Raw genomic sequence first — 14416 nt, 5'->3', positions numbered from 1 at the left:
TGCAGTATAGTTAATTTGCAATGTTCTGTTAGTTTCAAGTGTACAACAGAGTGAGTCAGTTATACATATGTATCTGTTCTTTTTCAGATTCTTTTCCATGATAGGTTATTACAAGATTTCAAATATAGTTCCCTGTGCTATACAGTAGGACCTTATTGTTTATCTATTTTAGATATAGTAGTGTGTACATTTTAATCCCAAACTCCTAATGTATCCTCCCCCTCCCTCTGCCGCCACCCCTCGGGATCCCCTTTGGTAGCCATAAGTGTGTGTTCTATGTCTGTGAGTCTGTTTCTGTTTTGTAAATAAGTTCATTTGTATCTTTTTTTCTTTTTTAAGATACCGCATATAAGTGATATCATATGATATTTGTCTTTCTCTGTCTGACTTACTTCACTTAATATGATAATCTCTAGGTCTCCCCATGTTGCTGCAAATGGTGTTATTTCATTCTTTTTTTTATGACTGAGTAATAGGTACCACATCTTCTTTATCCAGTCATCTGTCATGGGATAGCTAGGTTGCTTCCATGTCTTGACTATTGTAAATAGTGTTGGTATGAACATTGGGGTTCATGTGTCTATTTGAATTAGAGTTTTCTCCAGATATATACCCAGGAGTGGGGTTGCATGACCATATATTAACTCCATTTTAGTGTTTAAAGTAACCTCCATACTGCTCTCCTTAGTGGCTGCACCAGTTTACATTCCCACCAAAGTGTAGGAGGGTTGATTTTTCTCCACACCCTCTCCAAAATTTATTATTTGTAGACTTTTTAATGATGGCCTTTCTTATTGGTGTGACATGGTACCTCATTGTAGTTTTGATTTGCACCTCTGTAATCATTAGCGATGTCGAGCATCTTTTCATGTGCCTGTTGGCCATCTGTAGGTCTTCTTTGGAGCAGTATCTATTTAGGTCTTCTGTCCATTTTTTGATTGGCTTGTTTGTTTTGTTGATATTAAGCTGTATGAGCTCTTTGTATATTTTGGAAATTAATCCCTTGTCAGTAGCATCTTCTGCAAATATTTTCTCCCATTCTGTAGGTTGTCTTTTTGTTTTGTTCATGGTTTCCTTTGCTCTGCAAAATCTTTTAAGTTTAATTAGGTCCCACCTGTCTATTTTTGTTTTTATTTCCATTACTCTAGGAGAGGATCCAAAACGATATTGCTGCCGTTTATGTCAAAGAATGTTCTGCCTATGTTTTCCTCTAGGTGTTTAATAGTATCCAGTATTACATTTAGGTCTGTATGCCATTTTCAATTTATTTTTGTTTATGGTTTAGAGAGTGTTCTGATTTCATTCTTTTATATGTAGCTGTCCAGTTTTCCAAGCACCACTTACCGAAGAGACCGTCTTTTCTCCATTGTATATTCTTGCCTTGTTTGTCGTAGATTAATTGACCATAAATTTGTGTGTTTATTTCTGGGCTTTCTATCCTGTTCCATTGATCTATATTTCTGGTTTTGTGCCAATACCATACTGTTTTGACTGTAGCTCTGTAGTAAAACCTGAAGTCAGGTAGCGTGATTCCTCTGCCTCTGTTCTTATTTCTCAAGATTGCTTTGCCTCTTAGGGGTCTTTTGTGTTTCCATACAAATTTTAAAATTATTTGTTCTAGTTCTGTGAAAAATGCCATTGGTAATTCGATAGGTATTGTGTTGAATCTGTAGATTGTCTTGCATAGTATGGTCATCTTAACAATACAGATTCTTCCAGTCCAAAACACAGTATATCTTTCCATCTGTTTGTGTTGTCTTCTATATCTTTTATCAGCATCTTACAGTTTTCAGAGCACAGGTCTTTGCCTCCTTAGGTAGGTTTATTCTTAGGTAGTTTATTCTTTTTGGTGCTGTAGTTAATGGAATTGTTTCTTTAATTTCTCTTCTGATATTTCCTTGTTCATGTATAGAAATGCAACAGATTTCTGTAAAGTAATTTTGTACCCTGCAAATTTATGGAATTCATTAATGAACTCTAGTAGCTTTCTGGTGGTGTCTTTAGGATTTTCTATGTATACTTCATGTCATCTGCAAACAGTGAGAGTTTTACGTCTTCTTTTCCAATTTGGATTCCTTTAGTTTCTTTTTCCTGTCTGATTGGTGTGGCTAGGACTTCCAAAACTATGTTGAATAAAAGTGGTGAGAGTGGGCATTCTTGTCTTGTTTCTGAACTTAGTGGAAATGCTTTCAGCTTTTCACTGTTGAGAATGATGTTAGCTGTGAGTTTGTCATATATGGCTTTATTATGTTGAGATATGGTCCCTCTATGCCCACTTTCTGAAGAGTTTTTATCATAAATCGATGTTGAATTTTATGAAAAGCTTTTTCTGCATCAATTGAGCTGATCATATGGTTTTTATTCTTCAGTTTGTTAATGTGACATATCACATTGACTGATTTCCAAATATTGAAAAATCCTAGCATCCCTGGGATAAATCCCCTTGATCATGGTGTATGATCATTTTAATGTATTGTTGGAGTTGATTTGATAGTATTTTGTTGAGGAATTTTGCATCTATGTTCTTAAGTGATATTGGCGTGTAAATTTCTTCTTTTTTTTTTTTAATGATATCTTTATCTGGTTTTGGTGTCAGGGTGATGGTGGCCCCATAGAATGAGTTTGGAAGTGTTCCTTCCCCTGCATTTTTTTCTGGAATAGTTTCAGAGAATGGGTGTTAACCCTCCTCTAAATGTTTGGTAGAATTCACCTGTGAGGCCATCTGGTCCTGGACTTTAAAGTTTTAAAGTTTCTGATTCAGTTTCAGTACTGGTAATTGGTCTGTTCATATTTTCTATTTCCTCCTGGTACAGGCTTGGTACCTTCCTAAGAATTTGTCCGTTTCTTTGTCCATTTTATTGGTGTATGGTTGCTTGTAGTAGTCTCTTATGGTCCTTTGTATTTCTCTGGTGTCAGTTGTAACTTCTCCTTTTTTATTTCTAAGTTTATTGATTTGAGTCCTCTCCCTTTTTTTTCTTGATGAGTCTGGCTAACAGTTTGTCAATTTTGTTTATCTTTTCAAAGAACCAGCTTTTAGTTTCATTGATCAATAGGGAAGCATTAACGACTTTCTTACATGGGCGGCGGGGTGGGGGGGGGGGGGGGGGGGGGGGGGGGGGGGGGGGGCAGATTCCTAAAGTGGACAAGTCAGTATTTAAATTTAATTCAGAAGGAAACCATGCTAAATGACAGCTGTTTTCTTTTTATGGCTGTTCCTATTTGCCTTATATATTGAAGTGCACCTATGTTGGGTGCATATATATTTACAATTGTTATGTCTTCTTCTTGGATTTATCCCTTGATTGTTATGTAGTGTCTTCTTTGTGTTTTGTAACAGTCTTTATTTTAACGTCTATTTGTCTGATACGAGTATTGCTACTCCAGCTTTCTTTTGATTTCCATTTGCATGAAATACCTTTTTTCAACTTCTCACTTTCAGTCTGTGTGTGTCCCTATATCTGAAGTGGGTCTCTTGTAGACAGTGTATATAAGGGTCTTGTTTTCGTTTCCATTCAGTCAGTCAGTGACTTTTGGTTGGAGCATTTATTCTGTTTATGCTTAAGGTAATTATGGATATGTATGTTCTTATTGCCATTTTATTAATTGTTTGAGGTTTGTTTTTGTAGGTCATTTTTCTTCCCTTCCTCTTTTTCTCATCTCTTCTGATTCGACGACTAAGTTTAGTGCTGTGGTTGGATTCCTTTTTCGTTTTTGTGTGTGTATCTATTGCAGATTTTTGGTTTGAGGTTACCATAGGTTTTGATATAGCAGTCTGTGTATAAACAAGATTGTTTTGAGTTGCTGGTCTTTCAATTTCAAATGCATCCCAATATCCTGCATTTGTGCTCTTTTCTTCTCATGATTGGTGGTTTTGCTATCATACGTGTTTGTGGATGATTTCCTATGTTTGCTGTATGTTCGCCTTTACCAGTGAGCTTTTCCATTCATCATTTTCTTGTTTCTAGTTGTGGCCTTTTCGTTTCTGCCTAGAGAAGTTCCTTTAGCATCTGTTGGAAAGCTGGTCTGGTGGTGCTGAATTCTCTTAGCTTTTGCTTGTCTGTAAACTTTTGATTTCTCCATTGAATCTGCATAAGAGCCTCTGCTGGCTAGAGTATTCTGGGTTGTAGGTTCTTACCTTTCATCACGTTAAAGATATCATGCCACTCTTTTCTGGCCTGCAAAGTTTCTGTTGAGAAATCAGCTGGTACCCTTATGGGAATTCCCTTGCATGTTATTTGTTGCTTTTCTCTTGTTGCTTTTAATATTTTTTCTTTGTCCTTAATTTTTGTCAATTTGATTACTGTGTCTTGGCGTGTTCCTCCCTGGATTTATCCTGCCTGGTACTCTCTGTGCTTCCTGACAACTGTTCATTTTAGGTCAACTTGAAAGAGCCATATTGATTCCCACCAGGACCAAACGCTGCAGCTCATTCACATGCTGGGAAAATACTAACTGTGATGGAAATGTTTACATACACAAGGATGGCGAGAATGACAGTGACATAAACTTCCTAGTTCCTTAAAGGACCTGATGACCTTACAAGGATGGGGCTTGGAATGCTGGTAAATTGTTATACAGCAATAGAAAATGGATACAGGGTATTTATGATACTGTCCTAATGAGATCCCATTCTTGTACATATTACCTGTACATGCATAGAAAACATCTGTAAGGATGGATATGAATGTTGGGGGTGAGACACCCAGTGGCTTTTACTTTATTCCTTATACTTACTGGGTTGTTTGAAAAAAATTAAGTGAGCATATATTTAATAATCAGATGGGGAAAATAAAGATCTTAAAGGTGAGAAAGAAAATCATTAAAAGTATATCCTAAGTACCTCAAAGGAGTCTAGTAGATTGAAATTACGTAACTGATAAGAACGTGCTTTTGAAAGTTGTGTAGTTTCATAAAAATACAATGTAGTACCTTTTTCTCAGTCCTTAATCTCTCCTCCTTACTTAGAATTAATAGGCAGACGTTTAGGTATGTTTAGATTCAGAATTTTATTTTAAATAGATTTCTGTGCCATAACATAATGTCTGTGATACTCTTACTAAAAATTATGTATAACGGTCAAATTCTAACAATTTTTGCAACAAGCTCTCATTACTTTTTCTTCAAAATAGGAGAAGTTCACATTACATACCATTTTGAACATGATTGTTTGCTTACAAATAATTTACTGTAAAAATGTTATTTTCAAAGAAAATTTATGGGAAATGATAAAGCAACTACAAAAATCTTTACAATAAAATCCAGGATAAAAATATTTTTTTGTGGATTGAAAATGTATCAACATGTATATGTGGATTATAAATATATTTTGGCAATCTGATGCATTCAAGGGCACTTTAAAAGTTGTCTAGTTAAATTACTACAGATATGACGTATTTGGTGAAACCCAATCTGTAAGTCTGACACCAACAATCATTTCTTCCTGCTAAAACATAGAAATAATTTATCTGAAAACCGTGAGTGCTATGAAGAGTTCGATTTCTTCATAAAGATTCCTTTATAAGTTGGGCTAATCCCTGGAAGGCCTAAAAGCGAACAGAGAGAAGAATTAATAAAATTAGGATGCTGTTTAGGAAAAGTCTGTCATAACTTGAGAAATTTAAACAAAGAGTATCCATCTTAGGTTGAGATCAGACAGTGAAAAGTCAGGATTAACCTCAGTTTTATCTGGGTCAGAGGCCGTCATGTCCACTAATATACGTAGACGAAAGCACATCAGAGGCCCAGGAAATTTTTCAAATCCTTATTCCCTCAAGATCATCATCTTCTCCCAGAACACGAATTATTTTTTTCATATACTCTCTCACCTGCACATGCCTTCTGTATAGTTTCAGTTGTCCAGCTCTATGCATATATAACTTATGAAAAGCATATTTAATGACATGAGAAAGGAAGTCAATCAAGAACACAGCCGGAGACAGCCCATCTCCAAGGATAAGTATACACTCTTCTTACACTTCCTGGACTCTTCAGTTTATGGCTCTTCTGTGGGTTCCCGACACACAGTTCTTAGGAACTTGCTTCTTGGTTTCCTGTAATCCTGGTTAAAGCTGGACTTTGTGATTAAGCAATTACTGAACTCCAATCATTCATATTATTCTATTTGACCCTTCCTCAAGAGATAGAGATGGATGGCTTTATGAATTTGTACTATGGCTCATGTTAATTCTATGAAGAAATGAAAGAGTTTCTCTTTTTAACGTGTTGATAATTTGCCAACACTGTTGAACAGGTCTGTCATGTATTCATGAAAGCAATAAAATTCAACTCCAATTTGGTCGCATCATTTGTCTATAGAAGCCTGGCAACTTCTCTGAATGGTAGTTTGTGACTTTCCAACTAATACCCATTTTGCAGAAACCCAAGAAGATATCAAATAATGTTGTAACTCACAGAATGAACACAAAAAATAAATGGATATCTACTTTTACTCTAAAGAGAATATTGTACTCACCATGTCCATCTGCTCTGGAGAAGCTAAAGAGAAGGATGCTCTGAAGTAGGGGCAAGGAGCTGAACTATCAAGGTAGAAATGATATCCAGGAAGCATGAATATCTAAGAGAGTTTATGGAAAACAGGTGATGTACCATTAAAGAAAACTAAAAGAAAATATAGGTGAATCTAATCTCAGAGTGGAGGATGACTTTTAAACTTAAAAAGCAATGAAAGAAATCACAAGAGAAAAATCAATTTATATAAAATTACTGCATGTCATACAATAAAACTAAAAGCATAGAAATCAGTGTTTACAATAAATACAGCAATTCTACCTCTTCTCCATATATTATAGAGAACGCACAGAAACAGAGGAAAAACTTTAAAATGGACAAGGACAGCTTATTCAAGAAATACAAATGGTAATAAACACGAATAAATGTTTAACATAACTAGAAAAGTAAAATAAATCCAATGAAATATCATTTTAAAAAATATTTCATTTTTTAAAGTTAAACTATAGCTGATTTACTATGTTGTGTTAGTTTCGGGTATACAGAATAGTGATTCAGTTATACATATGTGTATATGTATATCAATCTATCTTTTCTTTTTCATATTCTTTTCCCTTATAGGTTATTATAAAATATTGAGTATAGTTCCCTGTGCTATACAGTAAGACCTTGTTGGTTATCTATGTTATACATAGTAGTGTATATATGTTAATCCCAAACTCCTAATATATCCCTTCTCCCCTTTCCCCTTTGGTAACCATAAGTTTGTTTTCTATGTCTGTGGGTCTATTTCCATTTTGTCAATAAGTTCATTTGTATAATTTTTTTAGATTCCACATATAGTGATATCATATGATATTTGTTTTTTTTCTGTCTGACTTCACTTTGTGTGATAATCTCTAGGTCTATCCATGTTGCTGCAAATGGTATTATTTCATTCTTTGTTTATGGCTGAATAATATTCCATTGGATATATGTACCACATCTTCTTTATCTATTCATTTTTTGAAGAACATTTAGTTTGCTTCCATGTCTTGGCTATTGTAAATAGTGCTGCAATGAAACATTGGGGTGCATGTATCTTTTTGAATTATACCTTTCTCCATATATATATTCCCAGGAGTGGGATCCCTGGATCATATGGTAACTCTATTTTTAGTTTCTTAATGAACCTCCATACTGGTTGCACCAATTAAAATTCCCACCAGTAGTGTACGAGGGTTCACTTTTCTCCACACCCTCTCCAGCATTTATTATTTGTAGACTTTTTGATGATGGGCATTCTGTCTGCTATGAGGTGATACCTCGTTGTAGTTTTGATTTGATTTTCTCTAATAATTAGCGATATTGAAAATCCTTTCATGCACCTGTTGACCATCTGTATGTCTTCTTTGGAGAAATGTCTTTTTAGGTCTTCTGCCCAATTTTGGATTGGGTTATTTGTGGTTTTTTTCTTTATATTGCGCTGTATGAGCTGTTTCTATACTTTGGAAATTACTCCTTTGTCTGTCACATCATTTGCAAATATTTGTTCCCATTCCGTAGGTTGCCTTTTTGTTTTCTTTATGGTTTCATTTGCTGTGCAAAAGCTTTTAAGTTTAACTAGGTCCCATTTCTTTATTTTTGTTTTTATTTCCATTCTAGGAGACAGAGCAAAAATGATATTGCTATGATTTATGTCAAAGAGTGTTCTGATTGTTCTACTCTAAGAGTTTTATAATATCCAGTCTTATATTTAGGTCTGTAAACCATTTTGAGTTTATTGTTGTATATGATCTTTGAGAATGTTCTAATTTCATTCTTTGACATGTAGCTGTACTGTTTTCCTAGCATCCTTTATTGTAGAGACTGTCTTTTCTCCATGGTATATTCTTGCTCCTTTGTCATAGATTAATTGACCATAGGTGTGTGGGTTTATTTCTGGGCTCTCTATACTGTTCCATTGATCTATATTTCTGTTTTTGTGCCACTACAATACTGTTTGGATTACTGCAGCTTTGTAGTGTAGTCTGAAGTCAGGGAATGTGACTCCTCCAGCTCCGTTCTTCTTTCTCAAGACTGCTTTGGCTGTTAGGGGACTTTCGTGTTTCCATACAAATTTTAAAATTATTTGTTCTAGTTCTGTGAAAAATGACCTTGGTAATTTGATAGGGATTGCACTGAACCTGTAATTGGCCTTGGATAGTAAAGTCATTTTGACAAAATTGATTCTTCCAATCCAAGAACATGGTGTATCCTTCCATCAGTTTGTGTTGTCTTCAGTTTCTTTCATCGGCATTTTATAGGTTTCCAATTACAGGTCTTTTGCCTTTTTAGGTAGGTTTATTCCTAGGTATTTTATTCTTTTAGATGTGATGGTAAATGGGATTTTTTCCTTAATTTCTCTTTCTGATCTTTTGTTGTTAGTATATAGAAATGCAACAAATTTCTGTGTATTTATTTTGTATCATGCAACTTTACCAAATTCATTGATGAGCTCTAGTAGTTTTCTGGTAGTATCTTTAGGATTTTCTATGTATAGCATCATCTGCAAACAGTGACAGTTTTACTTCTTCTTTTCCACTTTTGATTCCTTCTATTTCTTTTTCTTCTGTGATTGCTGTGTCTAGGTCTTCCAAAACTTTGTTGAATAAAAGTGGTGAGTGTGGGCATCCTTGTCTTGCTCCCAGTCTTAGAGGAAATACTTTCAGATTTTCGCTGTTGAGTATGATGTTAGCTGTGGGTTTTTCATATATAGCCATTATTATGTTAAGGTGTATTCCCTCTATACCCGCTATCTGGAGAGTTTTTATCATAAATGGATGTTGAATTTTATCAAAAGCTTTTTTGTCTCTATTGAGATGATCATATGGTTTTTATTCTTCAATTTGTTAACGTGGTGTGTCACACAGATTGATTTGTGGATATTGAAAAAAACTGCAAAAAATACAAACATGTGGAGGCTAAACAATATGCTACTAAACAACCAATGAATCGTGGAAGAAATTAAAGAGAAAATCAAAAAATACCTAGAGAGAAATGAAAATGAAAACATGATGATCCAAAACCTATGGGATGCAGCAAAAGTAGTTCTAAGAGGGAAGCTTATAGTAATACAGTCATACCTTGGGAAACAAAAAATCTCAAATAAATAACCTAACCTTACACCTAAAGCAAATAGAGAAAGAAGAACAAACCAAACCCATAGTTAGTAGAAGGAAAGAAATCATAAAGATCAGAGCAGAAATAAATAGAGACTAAGAAGACAATAGAAAAGATCCATGAAACTAAAATGGAACTTGGGTCTCTGACTCACGGCAGGAGCAGAAGAGGTTATAGACCACGTCTTTGAAAACTGTGCATGAGTCAGAACTAAGCTGGTTTGTGTTAAGTTTTCGAGATTGTTGTCTAGTAAAATCATGACATTCAGAACTTTAAGAAACTGCTTGTTTTTTCATGGTGTAGATCTGGCCCCTGGTTGTTGAAGTTAGATGAACTGGGAATGAAATGATTTGGGGGCATTCTGGGGAGAAAATTTCAAGGCCGAAGATGAGTGTTTTTTTTTTTTGTCCTGATTAACAATGAAATGAAAACCATAATTTCTACCAATATTGTGGAACAGTTTAGGGATGTGCCAGAAGCAAGTTTCTGTAGAGAAGGAGGGGATGGTAATAATCTCCTGGCAAGATAACCAAAATTTGGGCTAAGGCAGCAGTGTTAGAGATTACTTAGAAAAGGTAAAGAAAGGTATGTGCAACAGGGTATATGGAATAAAAGAAAGGGACTGAAAAAAAATGACAATAAATATGAAGTCTGTATCCTTAGCTCCTAGTTCAGGGATACACACATCAAATGTTCTGGAGAATAATGGCATTGATAAGAAAGCAAAAAAAAAAAAAAGTAATAAAATTGATTTATTGTACTAAAATGCACTTATATGAGTTGTCATTTAAGTATTTATTAAGCGCTTTCTATGTGCTGTTATTAACATTAAAACAATTAATAAAGCATGAGTCCTGCGGTCAAGTATGATGATTACAGGGAATGAGTGACTTTCCCAGGGGAGTGGATTGGCTCTTGGGTCCAGGCAGCCAGTTCCCAGTTCTGACCTCTAGACTGTCTCTTACGCTCTAGCACAGGAGTTTGCCAACAACAACACGATCTGTTCTTTGTACTCACTGCCTCAAGACAAAAGTGATACTAGAAACAGATCTTGGTGTTTACAAAAGAGTGACGAACATGATAAAGGAATTAATGGAGAATGGTTGATTGATTTGCTAAATTGGAAAGCTACACAGAAGCATATTTAGATGTCTCAGCTTAATTAGTGCCTCTGAATGAAATCTAAGTAGACATGATTTAAGTATAAAAGGAGAAAAAAAATTAGAAATCCTTGTGGGCTAATTTTAAGTGAAAAAAACAGGATATAAACTTTTCTGTGTAATTTTAATGCTGTAAAATAATTGCACAGCCATATCAGACAAACAAACCACCCGATTAAAAAATGGGCACAAACCTGAATGTACGTTTTTCCAGAGAAGACATACAGATGGCTAAAAAGCACATGAAAAGATGCTCTACATCATTAATCATCAGGTTAATGCCAATCATTAACCATTAATCATCAATACAAATCAAAACCACAATGAGATATCACGTCACACTTATTAAAATAGCAACCAGCAAATGGACAACAAATAACAAATGCTGGCGAGGATGCAGAGAAAAGGGAACACTTGTAAACTGTTGGTGGGAATGTAAACTGGTGAAGCATTATGGAACATAGTATGGAGGTTCCTCAAAAAACGAAAAATAGAACTACCATATGACCCAGCAATTCCACTTGTGGGTATATGTCCAAAGAAAATGAAAACACTAATTAAAAAAGATACATGCTTGGGGCTTCCCTGGTGGCGCAGTGGTTGAGAGTCCGCCTGCCAATGTAGGGGACACGGTTTGGTGCCCTAGTCTGGGAAGATCCCACATGCCGCGGAGCGGCTGGGCCCGTGAGCCACGGCCGCTGAGCCTGCGCGTCCGGAGCCTGTGCTCCGCAACGGGAGAGGCCACAACAGTGAGAGGCCGCGTACCACAAAAAAAAAAAAAAAAAAAAGATACAGTGTTCATTTCAGCATTATTTATAATTGCCAAGATATGGAAACAACCTAAGTGCCCATCAACAGATGAATGGATAAAGAATATGTGATATATATATATATATAGTGATGTGATACACAAAGTTATAAAATGAATGAAATAATGCCATTTGTGACAACATGGATGGACTTGGAGGGTATTATGCTTAGTGAAATAAGTCAGAGAAGGACAAATATGCACTTATATGCAGAATCTAAAAAAATAAAATGATTAAACAAAAAGAAAGAGACACACATAATAGAGACAAACTGGTGCTTACCAGTGGGAAGAGGGAAGGGGGAAGGGCACGACAGGGGTAGAGGATTAAGAGGTACAAACTATTATGTATAAAATAAAGAAGATCCAATGATATATTGTACAGCACAGGGAATATAACCAATTTTTTATAATAACTTTAAGTGGAGTCTAATTGTTAAAAATATTGAATCACTATGTTGTACACCTGAAACTAATGTAATATTGTAAAGCATTATACTTTCATAAAAAAACAATTTCATAGACAAACTACTAGATATATACAAGCTGTTCAAGAAAATATTTCACAAATGGTCATAAAATCTGGGTAGTAAAATTATGGGCTATTTAAAAAACTTTCAATATGCTTTAATGAAGAATCATGTTACCATGAGTATGCTTTACTTTCCTAATCAGGAAAAAAAATCCTTTTATTTTAATACTAATGGCTTATGGTTACCAGTGGGTAAGGGGAGGAGGGTTAAACTGGGAGTTTGGGATTGACATATACAACTACTATATATAAAACAGATAACGAATAAGGCCCTACTGTATAGCACAGGGAACTCTACTCCATACTCTGTAATGGCCTATATGGGAAAAGAATCTAAGAAAGAGTGGATATATGTATATGTATAACTGAATCTCTTTGCTGTACACCTGAAACTAACACAACATTGTAAATCAACTATACTCCAATAAAAATTTTTTAAAAATAATAAAAAATATTACTGGCTAATACTCATCAAGCATTTACTATGTGCCAGGTATTGGTCTAAGTACTTTATCCATATTTATTGCTTTCATCATCATAGCAACCCTAAGAAGGAGAGGTTCTTATTATCTGCATTGTACCCAACGCCACATATAAGGGCAGGGCTGGAGCTGGGATTCACACCCAAGGACGTGCCTCCAGAGACTGTGCTCTTAGCCACTAAGCTAATCAGTAGCTGAGCTGAATGACTGTATTTCCCCTGGTTTAGACCAGGAGACTAATTCTGTAACCCAAAATCTATTCTGTTCTTAGTAAGGAGTTAATGTATCTGATAGGCAAACATTATGCCTTGGGTTGGTGGGCAACGATAGATATCTCTTGCCATTTTATTAAGATATTACTTTAAAGAAAAAATGTAGCTTTTCTTCCTGTTTTACCTCTTTCTTAAAGGCTTTCTCTTCAATCAGTTTTCTTACATCATGAAGGCCCTTAATTTTAACCCATAAAAACATTCCAGCAGTAGGAACTTGCCATTCTGCCAAACCTACAAACAAAAGAGAAGAAATATTTCCCGAGACCATTTCTGATGATGTCAACTATATCGCTGAAATGACAAATTGCAGTAACTATAAACTAGTGTTTCCAAAAAAGTTCCTTCAGTGATAGCATTTTTAAAAATATAGTTTCATGAGTTCTGAAAATTGATGCTCTGAGTTTTATTTTAAAAAGTAAGGTGAGGGTTTGAAAGGGAGAGAGGAGACTCGTGTGTTTATTTATGATTTTAGTGGGTCTCAGGGCAGTGCGGGAAATCCAGTGCCATGCCCACCACCCTTCCTTAGAATTGCCCCTAAGCCGAACATGGCTCTTTCAGTTTTAGGAGCGGATTCCTCAGCTCTTTCTAGTGTTTCAATAAATCTTATCATTTATGTAATTGTTCATAAGTTTAATGAATTGAAGTTTTTATCAGAATGTAGTTAATTATGAAAGGAGTACATAAAATTAAGAAATTCTGGTCATTGGTAGGCTTTATGCTCCATTGAACATAAGGATAGAGAAACCAAGAAGGAAGAATAATTATTTTGATTTTGATTATTACCTTTAAAAAAAAAAAACCTTGATGTTGATTAAAGCCTTTTTTTCAACTTCACTATAGGAAGTGGTAGAATAGTACTCTTATCAAAAAGATAGTAATTGTGTTTTTACCAGGACTACGTAGGGAAAAAGATATGAGGGAAATAAGAAGTGACTACTTTGTATTTACTGTTATTCTTGCCAAAGGCATTTTTAGTGGTGTAAGTAAAGCCATGCAATTCATTTTACTTTCTTCCTTAATAGAAAATTAAATCTAAACCATTCTGAAATCAAATTAGCAATAGAAAATATTAGATAAATGAGGTTAATGATTAAAAGGCAAATTGTCTGTAATGAGAAACCTGCCTTAGATTGTACTGTTTTGTCTTTATAGAGTCAGTAAAGGAGTATGTTGTTGATTTCACAATTCCTCTTCTATTTGGAGCAAAATTTTGAAAACCTTTTGAGTACAGGTATTATTTAACTTTAAGTAGGTTATTGCTGGTTGATTGTTAGACTAATTGGTCATTTTTCTTCAAACCACAGTTACTTTGCAGCAGTCAGTTATAGTAGAAATGCGTAGAATCGTGCCAGGGTTTGTGCTCTTACTTCTGAGATCATTCATAGGGTAACATTTTCTTGACAAGAATACTCCTGGACCCTGTTTCCTTCCCCAGGGTTATTAACAATACTCTGTGGTGTGTATCACTCACTCATATAAGGGCTACTGTTCATCCCAGGACAGGATGTAAGTTCCACTCACCACTTAACCACTTGTCTGCAGCTGCCAATAAT

General features: G+C 35.1%; 1 long non-coding RNA gene across 1 annotated transcript; it reads right to left on the bottom strand.

The window, feature by feature from the left end:
- Window positions 1–5124: 5124 nt before the first annotated feature.
- LOC113616632 (uncharacterized) lies at window positions 5125–14416 on the bottom strand. The gene is made up of 3 exons (XR_003431362.1): window positions 14385–14416; window positions 12988–13094; window positions 5125–6574 (listed from the first exon to the last, which is right to left on the bottom strand). It is a non-coding gene; the product is annotated as an uncharacterized LOC113616632 (long non-coding RNA).

This window comes from Aethalodelphis obliquidens, unplaced genomic scaffold, assembly GCF_003676395.1.
Source record: "Aethalodelphis obliquidens isolate GAN/ISIS:26980383/991018 unplaced genomic scaffold, ASM367639v1 scaffold277, whole genome shotgun sequence".
Lineage (NCBI taxonomy): Eukaryota > Metazoa > Chordata > Mammalia > Artiodactyla > Delphinidae > Aethalodelphis > Aethalodelphis obliquidens.
This window is presented reverse-complemented; position numbering and strand designations above follow the sequence as displayed.